General features: G+C 39.7%; 2 long non-coding RNA genes across 2 annotated transcripts; one reads left to right on the top strand and one right to left on the bottom strand.

The window, feature by feature from the left end:
- The first annotated feature begins 447 nt into the window (after positions 1–447).
- On the top strand, positions 448–4,725 carry LOC131320373 (uncharacterized). Its single transcript, XR_009198206.1, has 3 exons — positions 448–1,025; positions 4,236–4,558; positions 4,696–4,725. It is a non-coding gene; the product is annotated as an uncharacterized LOC131320373 (long non-coding RNA).
- A 10,525-nt stretch (positions 4,726–15,250) lies between these two features.
- LOC131319076 (uncharacterized) lies at positions 15,251–16,838 on the bottom strand. Its single transcript, XR_009197879.1, has 2 exons — positions 16,694–16,838; positions 15,251–15,987 (listed from the first exon to the last, which is right to left on the bottom strand). It is a non-coding gene; the product is annotated as an uncharacterized LOC131319076 (long non-coding RNA).
- Positions 16,839–20,700: the final 3,862 nt, after the last annotated feature.

A 20,700-nucleotide genomic window follows, 5' to 3' on the forward strand; every position in this document is an offset into this window, starting at 1 on the left:
AATGAAAGACTTTTTGGAAGCTATTCTCATGTAGTTACTTAGCATCTTTGTATTAACATTATTTTGACTGAGATGTATTTGTAACTTATAATTTCAATCCTTTTGACTAAACGTTTGTAATATTCTAAACAGGTTCATACTTGTATGTCTGTATATTTGGGGCCAGAGTGCCAAAGTTGTAAGACTTTAATCTTGGGGACTTGATTTGTAATTTAAGACATGTGGGAACTCTTTTGGGTAATATGTAAGATATGCGAGACTCTTTTATTAAAATGTATTATTTAATTATGTTGAAAATCGGGGGCGTGACATGGAAAACCCGTGCTGAGTTCACTCTAACTCAGTGGAGTACCAATGTTTTCCTCTTTTGCTTTGAGGATTATGCAGATCGCGACGAGGTTGCTAAGGAAGGCCCCACACTACAACAAAGATGGCTTTTTATAGCACTATCTCACAGCGTTCTTTTAAGAATGCTATGAAAGAGAACCAATTACAGTTTTCAGTGTTAAAGGAGCGGCGGAAAAACTCGCGTCGAAATTACTATAGCATTCATAGTGAATAATAGCGTTCCACAAAAGTTACTTTACTTGAAAGCCCTAAATCGCACACCCCCTTCTTAAAATTTCATTCTTTCCTCTGAAATCAGAGGCGAAAATCTTCTTCTTTGTTGGCGTTGAAACACAGAAATCGGCTCAGTTTTTTCGTTGTATCAGAAATGAAGAGTTTCGATCAAGTTGGCGACGCCAAATTGGGTGAGGAGATCTTCAGATTTCGACACCATCAAGAAAGGTGTTGACACAAACAAGGTCTCTCTCTCTGAAAACCTTCGTCTCCCCCTTTCCCCCTTCCTCCCACTCTCCTCCTTCTCCCTTGTTAGTCGATCTGTAGGTGTGTCGTGACACAGGAATACGAGGATTAAGCACCATTAGTCTTCGCCATTTGCGAGCGAGAGAAGTTTCCAGAAATCAAGCCCAATTTCAGAGAACCCACAAGTAGCAACAGCACGCCACAGATACAACAACCTGGTTGTTTCCCTCTCTATTTCTCTCTCTCGGCCTCAGCCTCTCTTGCTATACATATACGGAGAAATCTATAACTACCAATTTCAGAAAACCCTAGATTTTTTCTAGAGAAAAATCAGATTCAAAAACCCTCAGTTGTTTCCAGAAATTAAACCCAAAGTGTAAACCCTAGTTCTCTTATCTAGCCCTACATAAACTCCTGGTTTGTATAAATTTTATATATGGCTTGGATTTCATTATGTGCTTAAGAGTAATTTATGAGTTCGCGGAGAAGAATTGATACCTTGACTCGTTGAGAGTGTTCTACTCTAGTTCCATTCAAGAGAATGTCAAACATCATATGTTGGGTTCCTCTTAATCAAGTTTTTTGTCAGGGTATATGGCCTATAGGCAATTGGATGACTTCAAATTTTGCCATTTTGGGATTTGTTTTATCTAAAAACAGAGTTGATACTATATGAGTAAGGTTTGCTTCCTTTTTGTTACTTTAATAGGTTTTAAAGTTTAATACTCATTTTGTTAGCTATATGAGCAATGGGTGTTTATTATTGGGTGTTTAATACTACTTCATGTTTATCCTTGAAAGGTAACATGCATTCTAGTGGGTGCAACTGAACTCTGTAGACTTTGAGAAAACCATGGTAGAAAATGATATGACGAATGCTTGGGGCCAACTCCATTCCTGTGGCATAGTTGTTTTATAGGACATCTTTGGAAATCACTTCTACCACTCCCGAGGGGTGTACGACTGTTGAAAAATTGAAATGAAAACTTTCTTTCTGTTGTGTACATGTGGTTGAGTTATGTGATGATAGATAACCTTATTGCTCTTATGTTTCTGTTTTGTACATATTGGCTGCTTCTGTTTGTTGTTATTTGCGATCAGTGCTGCATTGATGCTGCTCTGAATATGACTGTATTTGTTGACTCCCTTTTATGCATATCATATTTATGCCTAATTATTTGGTTGCCCCATATTGTTGATTATGGCCATATCAATCTTACTGTTAGTAAGTTATATGCATGGTACAATACCTGTGTTGGCATTTGTAAAATTATGGGATTTGTGTCTTAAAGGATGTCTTTTAATTCTATCTTGTCTGTTTACTACTCTTGTTAATCTTGTGAAGTAACTGCATGAAAATGTGTAAGGCGGCCTTTAGCGGACCTCAACCAAATGATTTAGTGATTGTAAGCTCTGTAGTCCATACTGCTTTCTTGTATACTAAAACTTTGAACCTGACGAGAAAATTGGTGGCAATTCCCTTGTGGGACCTTTTCCCATCTTTGTGGCATGCTTAATGGATGCTAGCACATTAATTTTTATTTGATGCTTGAGTAATCACCTGAATATGAAACCATACTGATAAAGTCACTCAGTGATTTACCTTCGTTTCAAACACTACTGATGGTAACTTGACCTAGTTCCTAATACTGATTGGAAGAGATACTGCATTGGTGAGATTTCCCATTACAGGTTTGATTATTTGCATTGGTCACGAGTCTCACGGCTCACGACATTCTTGAAGAGTTGTCAATTACATCTTGTTCTGTGATTGATATTCAAATAAAAGAGTGAAGATTATTCATAGAGGACAACCGACCTAAGAAACAAGCAGGAGTGTTTGTCTTTTGGGGTTGAGTGTTGAAGGCTCAATGCATGGTAGCTCAATCAACTTATAAAGTGTGTCGCTCACTTGGTTATTATTAATCAGTAAGGGGTTGAGACTAATAGGTAGTCTTATCCATGGACTGCATTCCAATTCCTTATTTATGTTCAATTTTTTTTTCTGCTTTGGTTGTGATCTGGAAACTTGCACATTTTCTATGCAGATAAAGCAATGGAAGTTGATCCAAATAGACGGAGAGCACTTTTCTTGAATATAGAATGTATTAACACTTTGAATGAGGGTCTTTTGTTACAACATGCCACACGTGGCTGCCCAAAGCCAAAGTGGTCAAAATACTTGAGCCTCTTAAGGAGCAAAACTTTTGTTGACCTACCGTTTTTTCCACAGAGTGTACTCCTTACTTTGATTGGCAAACTGTGGGACTCATTCACAGCTTCCATACGAATGGCCAACCTGGGAATATCACGAGGCTTCTCAATTGTACAGATGAGGACCTAAAGAATTATAAGGGCTGTGATCTGGCTCCCACCCACTATGTTCCATCCATGAGTCGACATCCATTAACAAGCGATTGGTAATTCTATTGCTGCCTTATGTTTTTTTTTGTTTCCTTTTTTGGTATTTCGTATTTGTTGTCCTTCTACAATTGACTTCTTCAGATAAACTAAGGTTGATGAACTCCCCTTGTCTGATTTAGCCCAACTGTACTCACTGACTTAGTTACTGTTTGTTTGTAGCATTTGTAAGGACTTTCAAAAATATCATTAAAGCTCTAATTTAGTAGCTGCTTGGATCTCATCATGTTGGTCAAAAAAGGGACCTATTAAACATTATCTGTTTGTAGTAATAAAAAAATTTGATGTATTACATTCACTATTTACTCACACTCGGAATCCTTTTGGGTTTCCCATTCTGCGTCTGGTTTTGGGCTACTGTGCATGTATATATATGTGCATGTGTTCAAGCAAGGATAGAGTGTTGAGTGTATTTCCTTTACTAAGGTCAGGTCTGCTCTACTTGTCATGTTTGCAATGCTATGTTTATTTTTGTTATGGCCGGTGTCACTGTTTAGTTTATTGAGAATTATGGACTATTCAAGCATTAGAAACCTGAATGCACTTTTAAGTGCAGTTTGAATGCAGTTTCTATTCAAGTATTAAAAACCTGTTATGGTGCAGTTTTAAGTGCAGTTTGAATGCAGTTTGTAGTGCAATTTGAATGCACTTTTTAGTAGAGTTTGAATGCAGTTTTAGTGCACATTGCTAGGGAAGTGCAACAATTGTTTTGTGTGTGTGTGTGTCCAAATTGAATTGCAATTTTGGTGGAGATTGTTGGCTGTTTTTTGCAATCTGTTTTTTTGTGTAATTTTACTGCAATTTATGTGGCAAGCATGCTTTCACTTGAATGGAAAAAAAAAAAAAACTATGCTCCATTGATGCTCTTTCACTCCTTGTAACTGTCAACTGTTTTTGCTCCACTCCTCCATTCCCACCCTAGCAAACAAAAACAACATCAATGTATGGGGTGTTGGTTATATGCTTACCTTTAGATTCTGATGACCTTTGTAGTTCATGAATTGCAGGTCAAAGGACAATTACTCTATCTTCAAAACTTATGTGCTTTGTAGTTCTATTGAGGCTGCTTGTTTCTAGTGAGAGTCACAGAAGTTATAGGTAGATGAAGATTTGTGCCTTCTTGTTCTATTGAGGCTTTTTTCGTTAGTTCACTACTTATGTGCTTTTTTGATTGCTTTCCTCTTCCCCCTTTTGGATATGTCGAAGGTCAAAGGAAAAAATGGAGAGGCAACTTTGCCACACTTCTGGTGGTTCGGCAATCATAACAAAGACACCACCACAACCCCAAGATGGCAAACAATGGCCATGGCACAAATCCACCCCTGCTATTGTAAGTTATATTTTGCATCATGATGCCCTTCTATAGTGATCCATTTATTCAGTTATGCTTGCGCTTTCATACTATGAGGTATCTTCATGAATCATCAGCTTATTCTACACCTTTTGATCCAAAATTTTGTACCACAGGGAATCAAGAAGATTAGAGCAATTCGAAGTTGTAACAACCCTGATTTTTGGTCAGTAAAAATTTCGTTAAATATTTGAATTTTATTTGAATTACTTATTTTCTCTTGAGTGGCTATATGATTTCTTGTTAATTTCATCGTAGTTAGATTTTGGTCATTGGTTAAACTCTCGACTAGAAACCCTACTTGATCAATTTAGTTAGTTTCTAACCAACTAGTTGGAGGAACCGAGCAACCAACTCACCTAATTACTAGATGAACCTTTTGAACCTTTTGAACCTTAACCTTTACCTATTGGTCCATAATGGTTAGGGTAATCTTTGTCCATTGGACAATAAGCTTTTCATTATAATATTTGACTAAAAGTACATGTAGTCTTTTCAAAATCTTATTTTAAGTATAAAAGTACTTGTACTTCTTTTATCCTTTGGTCATTAACCGCTAGGAGAATTATTACCCTTTGGGTAATAGCCTAAATCTTCCTACCAAGGTACAAAGTTCTATTTTTATAATCAAGATTGGATTCCCATGTACTTTTATGCATCAAACTATTGGGGTATATCTAAACCCTAGATTTTCTAGTACTTGTACTCTATTATAAACTAATGGGGAGAATCCTAGCCTTTTATTTAATTGGGGTACTTGGTACCACACCTATATTTAAAAATAGGGCTTTTGTCACATGCTTTAAAGGACTTTGATTATTTTAAAAATAAAAGTTTCCTTTTAACTTTTGTCCATTGGACGATAAAAGTTAGGAGAACTATTATTGGATAATAGAAACCCAATTCTTTATATTAAAAAGGGTTTAATGAAAGATTTGAACAAAGTACTATTATAGACTTTTATAATTTACTTTAAATTACTTTTTGATTATTTTACTATAAAAGTTTCCTTGTAGCTATGGTCCATTGGACAATAAATGTTAGGGGATTTATTATCCGTTGGATAATAGGTTGTTCTTTCAACTAAGTACATGGGTTTATTAAACTATTCTTTTTCTTAAAACCCCATGTGATGAAGAACCTATATTTTATTATGTAAGTACTTAGTAGTCTTAAAAGCCTAAGATTTCCTAGGTACCTTAATAATATTTTATATTGGGGTTTTGTACCCAATTGGATTAATTTATTGGGGAGTTGATCTTCCTAGAGTACATTAGTACACTAGTCTATTTGTTTAATCAAACATGTGCCTAAATTGGACTTCTTTAATCTAGTACTTTGTACCTTTGTAATATATATGCATATATATATAAGTGTACTTGAGAGAGAGAGAGAGAGAGAGAGAGAGAGAGAGAGAGAGAGAGAGAGAGAGAGAGAGAGATGCAGAGAGGAGAGAGAGAGAGTGAGCCGAAAGGGAGAAAGAGAGAGAGGAAGGAGGAAAGAGAGAGGAAGATTGGTTGTACCTTGACTTGACCTTCCTCATCCTTTCAAATCCTTGGGTAATATTCTTCCTAGCCTAAATCTATCTCCCATTGTACTTCTAGGATTGTTTAATACCCAAATCTTGTACCATTGTCTCTTTTCTTCCAACAAATCTTCCATAATCAAATCCTTGGTACAAATCCTAGCCATGCAAGCCTAGGGTTAGGCTTTGATCTTTCAAAGGTTGCTTGACAAGTGTCAAATTGTGAGCTATGGAGGGGGGGGGGGGGGGGGGGGGGGGGGGGGCGGCCTTGAAGAGAAGAGAGAGAGCCAAGGTTTTTCCTATAAATAGGACCCCATGTTTCTCATTCAACTCACACCTTCACCTAGCAACTTCTCTCTCTAGAAAAATTGTGTTCTTTCTTTGTTCTTTCTTTTGTTCTTGGTTGTTCTTGAGTTCTTCAAGAAACTCAACCTAAGCCGCCACTAAGCCGCCACTCGACCACCCTTCGATCCAAAAAGCTTAAGTAGTTTAGTCAAGATTAGGTTTTGAGAGAGACCTTTCTCTTCCGAAGCTACCGGAGACCACCGTAGGAAGTTACTCCGTCCGACCGCCAATTACCATCCGTAAGCCGTTACTACCGCCAAGAAGAACGGTAGATTCTCCCTATCTACTACTCCTAATTATATGTAGTGCATCCTTACTTACTTATCTCGAAGTAGTTGTATTTTTTATATTTAAGATGGTTATGAGCATGCATATATGAATTACTTGTATTACTTGTGGTGATAAAGCATAAGTGATTTCACTCCAAAGGCGTCCGTACATGTGGCGTTGTGCTTTGAATAAGCATAAGTGATACACTCCAAGGGCGTCCGTACATGTGGCGTTATGCTGTAAGTGGTGATTGAGCATGATAAAGTAGAATTGAGTTGGATAATCTTGTTAGATTGTTTCATGCTTAATTTTATCCTACCGTGGAGTCTTTGCATGTAAACGAGACACGAAAACCGAGAAAGTAAAAACATGACACCTAGGGTGTGGATAATGATGAGATGTGTTTTGAAACCACAATGTGGCCGGATTTGGTAGCCCATTGTGTGTATGAAAACCCACAATGCGGCCGGACGTGGTAGCCCATCGTGTGGATTGTGAAAACCGCAACGTGGCCGGACTTGGTAGCCCGTTGTGTGTATGAAAACTCGTAATGTGGCCGGACTTGGTAGCCCATTGTGTGGATTGTGAAAACTGCAACGTGGCCGGACTTGGTAGCCCATTGCGTGGATTGTGAAAACCACAATGTGGCCGGACTTGGTAGCCCATTGTGAAGATTGCCAATGTGGCCGGATGTGGTAGCCTCATTGGTAATATGGCTTAGTTATCCGTGGAGAGGAGCCAATGCAAGTTTTGTGTGCCAATGGGAACCCGGTGCGGCGAAACCATTGTGAGGATACTCGGGAACCCGGAACGGCGGAACCGAGGTTGGGTGTGTGGCTTGGTTATCCGCGGTACGGAGCCAATGCAATGTGTGCCAATGGGAACCCGGGACGACGGAACCATTGTGAGGATACTCGGGAACCCGGAACGGCGGAACCGAGGTTGGGTGTGTTTAACAAAAATGGTTTTTGAAAGGTTGATTTGTAAATGAAAATGTTGACACAGTCTACGACGAGTCGCGTAGGAAAAACACGAAAAATCTTGGACACCAACGATAGTTGTTTAAACGAATGTGGATGTGTCATTGTTAGCTGCGTATATATGTATCATGTGGAAATAGATGTTTTATTATAGCTTGTTGTTTGTAAGTTATGGGTTAGTGGGTAAGGATTTCCTATTGAGCGTTGTAGCTCACGGTGTTACCTTTTGGTCACCCTGACATATTATATTGGTGGTGACGCCGGTATAATGTGTCAGACCTCATAGATGAACAGGGTGAGATGTACACCTTGGAGGCCTTCGGAGCCGAGGAGCTAGCCAGGATGGAGGAAGAAGCAGAGCAGTAGTTAGGAACCCTAGTTCCCTCCTTGTTTGTTTTAAAGTACTCTGATGAGAATTATGATGTAATAAGAGCTAGACTCCATTTGGTTTTATCAATAAAATGTCTTTTAACGTACCCAAAATTCGGGGCGTTATAGAAGTGCTTGGCTTTGGGAGGGAAAAGAGACAAAACTTGAACGACAAACAAGTTTGCAATATAAGAAATTTTCAATAACTCATCTTGTTCACGGCTACCATTTGTGCCATTGGAGATCTTGGTAGTACTGTATGAATTAGGTCATTGTAATTTTGCAACCCTTTCATGTAATGAATATTTACTCCATTAAATGAATTTGTTTAATTACTTTGGCGGCATTGAAGTGTTTTAGATTAGTATTTGGAATTTTTTTCTAAAAAATTGTTTTACTATCCATGTTGAATGTGATTAATAACAATATTAAAGGAGGGTGCAATCACAAAAATGTTATTTAAAACAATCTCAAACATATACAGCATGCACAAAACGTTATTAAAAGCATACCAAAGACAGCGTTCTTAGAACACTGTTAAAAGATTGTCAAAGACAGCGTTCTATGCTATTCAAAGACAGCATTCTATGCTATTAAAAGATTGTCAAAGATAGCGTTCTTTGAGCGCTATTAGAAGTATCTCAAAGACAGCTATCAAAGAACGCTATAAAAAGTTTGAACCTTTTAATAACAGGGGCTAATACAGCATTCCTGAAAACGCTGTCTTTAACTTTTCACAGCGTTTTTCGCAAGCTATTATATGTGAATTTTCTTGTGGTGTGGCCAGGTCGATTATGAATAACCTTCTGGTCCTTAAACCTTTGGCAAACGGGGAGGTGATTTCAGACCTAGATTTCTCATCGTGCCCATTCTGGGTTCAAATACACGGGCTTCCAATGGATAAAATGTCTAGGGTTAATGCTGAGATCATTGGTAAACATTTTGACAAGCTTCTGGCCATTGAAAGAGCTCCAGACGGTTTGCTTCTTCATCGCAGCTTTCTTCGAGTAAGGGTGGAAACAAACATGTTTCTCCCTCTACCAAAAGGATTTTGGCTTTGAAAGAAGAACCCATAGAACTCTTATCTTTGGATTTCTTACAAATTCGAGAAGCTATCGGATTTTTGCTATGCTTGTCAATGAGTTGGTCATGAAAAGAAGGGTTATAGATTCGTTCCTCGAGAGGTAGGGAAAACTGCTTGCTACAGGGCTGATTTGCGTACTAGTAGGGCCAGACGTGTGCCCATTCCAGTGAAAGAGTTCAAACAGCAGGTGGATAAGGCGGCGATTAGGGTGGAGAATCTCCTTAGGTAGCGGCTGGAATACCATGGTGATTATGGGGCGTGTGCAAACAACCCCAGTGGGCGAGTGGAGCCTCCTATTACTCGACAAGTTCGTACGGAAGGGACGAGAATGAGTGCGCCTCAATCCATTCCAATTCTTGGATATCCCTGAATGGGATAGATGGCACTAGCTCGCCGTCACCAAGTAATCAATCTCGTACCTCCTTGGTTCCCTTTTGACCTTATCCCCTCATATAAACCATACATTGCCAAAAGATATTATTACCATCCTACCCCCATCCTCGGAGCTATACAAAGGCATACCTGAACCCAGTTTAAATACCTACTCTATTCCAAAACCCAATCCAATCTTTACCAACCATATGGGTCCTAACCAAACCTATTTCGTTACTGAGCCACCTGACAGTCCAAAAGCCCCTAGCCTCAATCAGATTTTCTCCCTCATGCCATCTAGCCCAACCTTGGCATGCATTGATGCCACAGCCCACTCCCTTAGCCCACCTAAACCTTCTAATCCCACCCTTATGGATATCTCCCTCTCTCTAAAGAGGAAAGCTCTTTCTGCCCTAGAAAACAATCCCAAATCCAAGCAACCAAAAATCGAGCAACCTTTACCCGTCCCCACCTCCACTCAACACAATGAAAAACCCCCCTCAACCAAAGTCCTTCGTTCCAACCCAAGTCACTCTAGGAAATGTAACCCCAGGGGGAAAAAGGAGATTGATGTCGGGGACCAAAATTTGGTTGAGGTTGTTATCTTTCAATCCAGCAATGGGGTCAATCTATCCAGGGAAGGAAGTAAAGCTCAGGGGATCTCTGAACCCTTGTCCCATCAGAAAAGGCACTGGTGGCTGGCCTCGAACAGCCACAATCTCAATGGTGATTCTCAGCTGGAATGTTCAGGGGTAGGGGCGTCCCCTGACGGTCCAGATCTTATGAGGGTTGTGTACAACCCATTGTCCCCTAGTGGTATTTCTTATGGAAACCAAGAATAATAGGAATACCCTAGAACAAATTAGAAGGTAATTCAGTTTCCGAATTTTTGCTACGTGGATCCCGTTGGACTCTCTGGGGGTCTTGCTCTATGGTGGAAAGATGAAGTGGACATTGAGGTGCGTATGAAGTCTAAAAACATTATTAGATGCATTATTTCCTAGCCTGATGTTCAAGAGAAATGGCTGAGTACTTTTATCTATGTCCCCCCTAGAAGGCAAGAAAGAGTAATTTTCTAGGATTATCTTAAAATTCTGGCTAGTGAGAATGAGTATCCATGGCTATGTGTGGGTGATTTTAATGAAATTGGTTCCATTTAGGAGAAGCAAGGGGGAGGGGAGTGCTCTAGACCTCGTATTGAGCGCTTCCAATCTTTTATCTCAAATTGTGCGATTATGGACCTCAAGTTTAAAGGCCCTGCCTACACTCGGTCAAACAATCAAGGTGAAGAATCCAATATTAGGGAAAGATTGGACAAAGCCCTGGCTACGGTGGAATGGAGAGAGTTGTTCCTTTATGCCCAAGTTTTCCATGAACTTTTAATTAGCTCTGATCACTGTCCTATCATTGTTCATTGTTGTATCCTTCCAAAACGAGTCCCTTATGTCTTCAAATTCGAATCCATGTGGTGCACAAGTGAGAAATGCCGTGAAGTTATATCCAGAGTTTGGTCAACTGAGCCCAGGGGTTCTTCTATGTACAAACTGGTCCAGAAGTTGAAAAGTTGTAAAGAAGCCCTTAGACCGTGGAGTAAAATGGAGTTTGGTAATAATGTGGAGAAAATTAAAGCCCTCAAAGCAAGCCTAGCCCTGATGTAGCTCCAACCTTTCTCAAAAGAAGATTTTGACAGAGAAAATTTGCAGAAAGCTGAATTGGAGTTGACTCTTTTGAGAGAGGAGATGTACTTACACCAAAGATCCTGTATCAACTGGTTAAATTTTGGGGATAAAACCACCACCTTTTTGCACGCTAAGGTCATTCAAAGGAGGCAACGAAATCAATTGTCAAAAATCAGGGATGATACTAGTCAGTGGTTCACGGAGGAAGTAGAAATTAACGACCAGCTTAAAGGTTTCTTTTCAAATCTGTTTCAATCCTCAGGAGACAGAGATTTCAATGAGGAGATGAATAACATCAAGAGATGTATCTCTCCTGAGATGAATGATGAGCACCCAATGTTGTGCAATCCTGGTGCTTTAGTCCTCTAGTTTGTAGCGTATTTATGTTTAATTTATCGTTGCTATTTGATATTGCACGTGAAATGTTTTATTGAGTTTTATAGGTGAAACGTGCAAATAAGGCGTATTTTGATGCCAAGGATAGTCCCGAGGGTAACCGAGCACCCGAGGCCATGTGGTGCTATGCCACCAAGTCCCAAGAGTCAAGTGACGATGCCCCGGAGGATGCCTGAGAGGTGTCAAGGCAAGGAAGGAAGCAAACATCTGGAAATTTGTAGTTCTAGCCATTGTTATCGTTAACTCCCATAAGGGTATCGATACCATTTGTTCCATTTTGGTCTAGAAGCTGTCCAGCCCTAAGGGTATCGATACCTTTTCCAAATGGTATCGATACCAGTCATCTACGGGGAATCACTAACTAGTGGGTATCGATACCTTTGTTGCATGGTATCGATACCTGTTGCCTTCGACATATATTTTTGTTGCTTTTTTAGGCTTTCCATCTATGGAAACTTTCTTTTAATAGGTTAGTTTTTTGGAATATTTTGACTATTGTAGAGAGAGAAAGATCATGTGTATATATAGGGCTCCCCCTCACAATATGTATCTATCTAGTCTTTATCACTTTAAGTCTTTTTAATTTCCTAGAACTCCATTAATGCTCTCAAGCTTTTGAGCTAATTTCTTCAAGAACTACTTAAGGTATTAGTCGTTTATTGTTTTCTCGTTCATTAATGTTGTAGCTACGGTTGAGATCCTTACTAATATCAAGTTTATTTCCATTTTCATCGGTTAAACATGTTTATCATTTCTAGCATGCTTTCTAGTCTCTTAGCTATGTGTGAGTAGTTATTTGGCTAAGCCTTGGGCTACTCTTTTCCAAGGACTTAGGTGGTTATTTGGTTCTGGAACCTTCGGACTTATAAACATGATTTTCAGAATTAAATTAACCTAGTCATCTTAGTCTAAACGGGGGGTGTTAACTCCTAGATATGTTGTTTAGTCAAACGGTCTTGGCAAGTGAGATACCGAGGACTTGTGGCCTCCTACGTGTTAGATTCATTAGCAAAAATAAGTTGATTAGTTCTGATTATTCACATCTTTTGATAAACGTAGTCTTTAAAGCTAAATCTACTGAGCGTGAGCACGTGGTCGTGACTCTCTTTTGAGTTATAATTGAGAACGGGTCACGGCCTTTGTCAAAGGAAAGATGATCCCTAGACTTGCCTGTTTTTGTTCATTAAGCTCATTTTTAGTCTTTTTCCGTAGTATTTCCACTTTCAAAAGTAAACCAAGTTGGCCGTCTTAAACATTGAAATTTATCTTATAAAACCTACAATCCGATTAATCTATTTCCGATTCGCTGTGGTACGATCCCGGTCTTCTCGGTTATTATGCTACTGACGATCTAGCCCTACGCTTGGGGTTTTCAACCTTATTTGAAGGCAAGGTTATTGGCTAAGCATTTTTGGCGCTGTTGCTGGGGATTCTTTATATAGCTTATTTGGAGGATCGACAAACCATTGTAAATACTCCATTTATTTTTCCTTTGTGTAATTTGAACTCAACTTAGCTGATACCTCTAACTGAGCCACCAATTCGACTTGAGGTGTAACGAAGCTAGTTTGAGCATCAATTGCCATTTTACTGCATTTTGTGTATATAGCCAAGGCGGTGGTTTAACCCCTCGAGATTGTTTTGAGAATGAGGCGGCGGCATAGCCCATCTAGTCTGGTTAACTAGTTTATGTAGGTTGCATGCCCACGTCTATCGTAGTCCTATATCAAATTGACTTCATCGGTCTGCTTCTCCTTTGAGGGTACGTAATACTAGTCGGATTCCTTAAAGCCCAATGGCAAATCCACCAGTTCAATCGTTGCGAGACTTTCTGAATCCGGAAAGGACTCTCCATCTATCTCCTATTGTGGTTCCAATTCCTACTGCGGCCAATACTTTTGCATTTAAGCCGGAGTACCTCTGTGTGATACCTGAGTTCCATGGCCGCGAGCTTGAGGACCCATATGCCCATATTCGCGAGTTTGAAACTACTGTCTACACATTTGTGAGTGTTCTAAGATAGCTTGATCAAGCTCGCCTGAGGCTATTTCCTTTCTCTTTGAAAGACAAAGCTAAGTAGTGGTTCAACTCTCTGAAGCCCCAATCGTTGGAAACTTGGGGTGATGTCCAACATGTTTTTACAATGAAGTTTTTCCCGGCTAGCCGAACCAAGCTACTTATGGACCAAATTTAGAATTTCAAGCAACGGGACGAGGAAGCTTTCCACAAGTATTGGGAACGTTTTAAGGATTTGCTTATGGCTATTCCCCATCATAATTTCCCCAAGTACCTATTGATTAACTATTTTTACCGAGGTTGCACTCGAGATAGCAAGCAACTCCTTGATACAATGGGAAGTGGTGACTTCATGGGCAAGAATCCCGATGCTTGGGATTTAATAGACGCTCTAGTAGATTGGGCATAGACTTGGCAATATACAGATTCAGGTGAGCAAGCAATGAGGAACCAAGGTTGAGTGGCTCCGGCAAGTTTTCTATGGCCGAGCATACATAGTATGACTCTCATTTGGAAGAGTTAGCTCGGAAGTTAGAAAAGATGGAACTAAGAGGAGAGAAGGAAGTTAAGGCTATTAACCATGGGGAGGAGGTGTGTGTGATTTGTGAAACTACGGGGCATTCCACCGATAACTGTCAAAGCATTCCAGCTCTAAAAAATGTGATAAGTGCTTATGCACCGGAAGAGGTGAACGTATTGAATCAACATTATGATCCTTATCCGCCAACTTTTAATTCGGGGTGGAAGCAAACTTCAGGACCGCGTTGGAGCCAACCAAATGAAGCTGGATCTTCTTAGGGACCGCCACAGTTTCAATCTCAAGCATGGCAGCAGCCCCAGTTTCAAGGCCCACCACGGTTCCCAGCAATCCAAGATCCTCCAGGATTTGTGCCTTCGGGACCTCCTCACGGTTCAAATAAGTTTTAGCAACAACCGCCAAGGCGATCATTTGAGGAGACCTTACAAGCTTTCATGCATACCCAATCGAACCTCAATGATCAAAATACCCAACTTTTGGGGGAGATGAAGAACCAGATGGGAAAGCTAATGAATGTCGTGGGCCTGTTGCAACAAGAGAGAGGAAAGTTTCCTGCTCAGTCACAACCGATCCCCCAAGGTCAACATTTGATTGGTATCTCTTCGGTGACTATCCCCAAGCAAGCCAAGGCAATTATTTCTTTGAGAAATGGGAAGACCGTTGACAATGCTCAAGTGGAGCCGTCGGTGACGCCTATCCTACTACTTTTTCTAGCACCATAAAAATCAACTTCACCAAATGGGGAATCTCCCAAGCAAGCTCCAACGGTAGAGGAGAAAGGAAAGACGAAGGAAAGTGATTCTCCGCAAGTTTCTCCTGCTCCCTCACCGTACTCTAACCGACTAAGGACACCAGCTAAACCAAATTTGAACACCGACATTTATGAGGTGCTCAAGTAAGTGACGATCAACCTTCCCTTGACAAAGGCCGTTACCGGTTCTCAATTACAACTCAAGCGAGAGACACGACCGCATGCTCACGCCCAGAAGATTTAACTTTAACAACTACGTTTATCGAAAGATGTGACGACCCTGACCCAATCTTGAAGGTCTTAGTCATAACAAAGTGCCGGTGACACCATCACCAAGGCCAAATCATAGATTCAACTTCTCAAAATTATATAATCTGAAGGAACAAGAGTGCGAAACTAGCGGAAGCATATTCTGTGCAATCTAGTAAAACGACAACTTACACTGACAAAGGCTAAGGATACCCAAAACACACCTCAGAGCTGTGCTTAATTATGAGGTTTAGCAAGTTACTTACAATGGTTACAGAATTTAACAAGTAATCTAAACACATCTCTTGTCTATAAAATAACAATAATACCTGACTCCACAAAACAAGTGTCACGCCATCCAATTCTTCAATTCCTGAAAGGTGGAGAAAACACATAAGCTAACGCTCGTATGAGTGACAAATACGTAATTTACATGCTCTCCATGGACAATGCAAAATAATTTGATAGTATTTCAAAACAAAGAACTCAAATCCATAAGCCAAATATAATGCACATTCCACTATTCAAAATTCAAAGCTACCAGGCGTCCCCGGTAGTGGATAAGCCAGACGTCTACGCATTATCCCAAAGCACATACCAACCTCAAACACCCTTGCTAGCCATTAAGCCGTCCCCTAGCAAGACCGGACGTTGGGAATGCCATTAAATAGATTCGCAAATATTTCACAAATAGGTCCACCTTCCATTGCTATTCCATGGAGTACACAATTCATAAAATTTGTTCAAATAAGTTCTTTAAAGAAAACAAGTTCAAAATCATGTAATTTAGGTATTAAATCACTCACCTCAACTCCAAGCTTTCACACAAACTCCCTATATCAAACAAGCATCAAGAATACATATTAGATACAATTCAAGATATTCACATCGTATCCTAATGTCTCGATGTCCTAAGTATAACTAACCAAGACTCTATGGTCAAAATATGAAGTTAGATAGCGAGCCTCGAGAAAACAATTACAGAATCTGCAGTTTTGACAATTTCAAACCAAAAACTGATTTTGCTACGACATAACTAAGAAGCAACCTTTACATAATTTTAAAGGTCTATGTGTCTAGTTTCAAAATCAGAAAACGGTGCGCGTTTTCGATGCTTGTGCTAAAAGATACAGCTGTTTTCCTAACATGTGATAGTGCTGACTGCACAGTGACGAATTTGAGTGCTGTTAGGTTACGAATTTCTATAGGACTCAATACTTTGACTTATGGTTTGAAATTTTTACCATACATGAAAGACACATAAAGGAAGTCTCAGTAAAAATCTCATAATTTTTGGAGTTCTAGAAGTACCTCAATAAAATCCCTAAAATCAGTCAGATGCAAGATTCTCAATTCTGCAGAATTCTTAAACTTGGCAATCCTTCTGAAATTCATATTAATCCTCAAGACTTCACCATGAATTCTCCCAAAACTCAATTAACAAGGGTTCCCATGGCCTCTAAACTCCAAACCCTATGTTAAGGTATGAAGTTAAACATGGAAGTTAAGAGATTAAAGGACAAGAAAACATGTATTTTACCTCCTAGAGTTTCAATCTCTTCTAAGAAGGGTTTTTCCCCAATTTCTTCTTCTTCTTCCTCTCGATTTTCCTTCTTCTTTCTTCTTCTTATTCATCGTCCTCTCTCTCTCTCTCTCTCTCTCTCTCTCTCTCTCTCTCTCTCTCTCTCTCTAAACGGTGAAGATAGGAACGAAAGAAAAGAACGTCGTGGAACTCTTTTTTGTTTTTTTTTTAGACTTGGGAAAATTATTGTGTGTGGTGCAACCATGTGCTATCATGTACACGCAAGCTAGTTAACAAACAAAATCAATTCTAAAACCACACAATTAACCAGAACTCAACATTTACTCCAATTTTAAATTAATTAAGGATCCGGGATATTACAAAAGATGTGATTAAACGAAACTAAACCAACCTATTTTCGCTAATGTATCTAACACGTAGAAGGCCATGAGCCCTCAATATGTCGCTTGCCAAGACTGCTAGACTAACCGACATATCAAGGAGTTAACACCCCTCACTTAAACCAAAATAACTAGGTTAATTTAATTTTGAAAATCATGATTTTAAACCCGTAGGTTTGAGAACTGAATAACCACCTAAGTCCTTGGGAAAGAATATGCCAAGACTTAACCGAAAAACTACTCACACATATTGAAAAGACTAGAAGTTATGCTAGGAAAGGAGAACATGATTAACCGATAAAAACAAAAATAAACTTGATATTAATGAAGATCTAAAGAGTAGCTACAACATTAATACTTGAAAAATTAACAAACAACTTAAGCTTACAATTGTTCTTGAAGAAAATTGCAAGGACAACTTGAAAGAGCTTTAATGGGGTAAAAGACTTAAAATATAATGAGCTAAGTACAAATGAGAGAGAGATATAGTGCTATTTATACAAAGCCACTCATCCCCTGCCAAAATATCCCTAAAAGTAGAAACTTTCTACTAATAGAAAGTCTGAAAAAGCAGAAAAAATATGTCGAAAGCCACAGGTATCGATACCATTTGGAAGAGGTATCGATACCCTCACGTCTGGACAACTTCTGGACCAAAGAAGGGTCAATGTTATCGATACCATTGATAAGTTATTGATAACATATTTGCAAAACTGCAGATTTGAGGTGTTGACTGGGCCTTCCTTGCCTTGGCACCTCCTGGGCATCCTTCAAGGCATCGTCACTTGACTCTTGGGACTTAACGGCAGAGCACCACATGGCATCGGGTGCTTGGTTACCCTCGGAACTATCCTTGGCATCAAAATGCGCCTTATTTGCACGTTTCACCTACAAAGCTCAACATAATACCTCATGTGTAATATCGAGTACAAATGATAGATTTAAAGGTAAATAAATTACAAACTAGAGGACTAAAGCACCAAATATCTACAATATTGGGTGCTTCCCCCAACTTGAGCGTTGCTAGTCCCTAGCAACAATACAACAAAAAGTAAAAGTAAACTAAACAATCCTTCCGGCAAAATAACTAAGGCACATGCTATAACTGTATCCAACTAGCAAGAGTTCAAAAACCAACTCATTTATTCCCAAAACAACTCGCAGCCGGAAATTAGATGATCAACTAAGCTCTAAGCAAGCATCAAACAAGCATACAACAAGTGTATCCTTGATCAAAAGAAGGATATGAAGTTTGATACCATGTACACAAAAGTAGCCATATCCCATAAAAAAAGGTGCTCGAAATAAGGCGTGGTGAACAAAAAATGCCATGCCTTTATATGTGGAAAGCACCAATAAACAAAATTCATTATCAAACAAATATCAACTATTTTACTGAAAAGAAACAAGCCACAAACTAAGTATGCCCACGATCAAACATTAAATCGAAAAGGAATCAAGGCATACTAAGGATCAATTAAGGACTTCAAAGCTTTTATTGACCTTGGTTTAACAAAGAATGGTTAGCAAAAAGGGGTGGCGGCCATATACTAGCTTGGTTTAATTAACTACCCTTGGCCGCCATCAACTGAAACTACCAAGTCAAAGGCCACATGTCGGTCACAACAAAAACTTGTTAAACTACCAGTTAAGAGTTCAACTACTAAAGACAATAAAAAGATTGAAAGGTGGGCTGTCAACCACCAAGCACCCCGACCAAGTAAAGGGATTTTAAACTACTACTACCACCGACACTAGTCGTCCTCCTCATTGCCCACCGGGAATAGTGCCCGGTCCAAACAAGATCTCCTCCTCACTCTCAGCTTCCTAAACTCTCGGGGGTGCCTCATACTTTTCATCTGTAGTACTCTCAATGTACTGTGTATGCCAATGCAACTCATGCTTAAGGTCCCTGACTTCCCTTGCTATCTTCTTCCTCTCTTTTTTCTCCTTCTTGAGGCAATTCCAAATTGCTATGTTTTGGCAACAAAGCTTCCTCCACACACTCTCCTGAGATGCCTTAGGATCGGGTACCGTCCATAGAGATGGCTTGGGTGGAACGGAAGCTGACAAGCCCACCGATGTACCTGCTGTGGAAACCTTGGATTAGGACTTACTTTTTACAAGCACAGCCTTGGTGATGATTTCAGGAGATGGTTCTTCAAGCTTTTATACACCCCCTTTGAAATGCCTTTTTGCCTAAGAAAAGCGGTGATCATGCATAGGAAAGGCAAACGGGCCGTGCCAAAAGTATCCCCCTTGAAATCAACCAACTGTTCAAAGATGAACCTCACCCAATCCACCCTATAATCAGCATCATTCATGAACACATACATCACCTCCGCACTCTTTCTTGAGGGCTTATTCTCTGCCCCATGGGGATAGAGATTATAATGCACAACTTGATTCAAAAGTCAATAGGTATCTCTAAACCTCCCTGGTTTGTGTGGAGGGACCCCGAAATTAGGAATGGTGGGGTAAAGGTCACTGATAATAACATCTGATTCAATCGGTTCGACACCAGGGTAATTAATCATATCACCTTCAGGACTCTTATAATGCAAATAATTAGCAATTGCAGCAACATCCACCACAATAGTTTTACCATTTACTTTCGACTTAATTTTTCTAGAGGTCAGCACATCACTAGTGTCTAGTTTTTGATAGAATTCAATGACACCCTTTTCATTATAACCATTTAGCGCCTTAGTCCAGAGAAGCAAACCTTGGTTTTCAAGTTGAATAATGATGTTGCTGTCATTGCCAAAGCTTCTCTGGCTGATTTGCCTCTCACTTTTGAAACCCTTGTTTAGTATCGACTCCACCCAATCTAGTTTAGCATCCGCTTCCATCTCCTTCGGCATCCTACGCTAACTACGTTTCTCACATTGACTCGTAAGACTCTCCAATGGAATAGAGTCCTCATCACTATCATCCACCATGAAATCATCCTCACTCTCTTCGACAATCTCTTGACGAGATGAGGAAGCAATGTTCTTGCCCAATCCTTTCTTACGAACCATTTTGGTGGTGGGTTAGGGAAATTTCGGAATTATTATTTTTGGGTAAATTAGCTTGAAATTAAAAGAGGTTAACCGAATGTACAGCCTACAAGAGGCATACCCAAGGAGGAAAATAAAAGGAAAAAAAAAAGAAAAGAAAAATGAAGAAAGTGCGATAAACCATGCACAACCCGCATGGAGAGTAAGGTAGATTAAAGTAAATAACAAAGGGCAATGTGATTTGTTATCATACTCCGTTGTACTATCCATCAGAAAGAAAGCACAATGGGGAATGATACCAAAGTGATACAAGAAGAATTAATGATGACATGAAAGCTAAATACTGCTTGGCACAACCCGCCAGGCTAGGCTATAAGATAAAGTAGTCACGATCGAATAACGACCATCTGATGAACCATCACTAAGGAATTGCAGCAACATAGCAACTCGGCATTGAGGGGAGGCTGAACAGCTACTATAGAGAAACTAGGTACAGATAAGAGGCTCGATCCCAGGATGACGGCATCCGACATGGGGCCCAACCTTGCACACCACGCCTAATCTAACCAATCTACTACTCCTTCGACCCAATTTGCAAGGCTCGCCAGAAATTTTGAAATTT

The sequence above is a fragment of the Rhododendron vialii genome, chromosome 3a (genome assembly GCF_030253575.1).
Source record: "Rhododendron vialii isolate Sample 1 chromosome 3a, ASM3025357v1".
Classification (NCBI taxonomy): domain Eukaryota; kingdom Viridiplantae; phylum Streptophyta; class Magnoliopsida; order Ericales; family Ericaceae; genus Rhododendron; species Rhododendron vialii.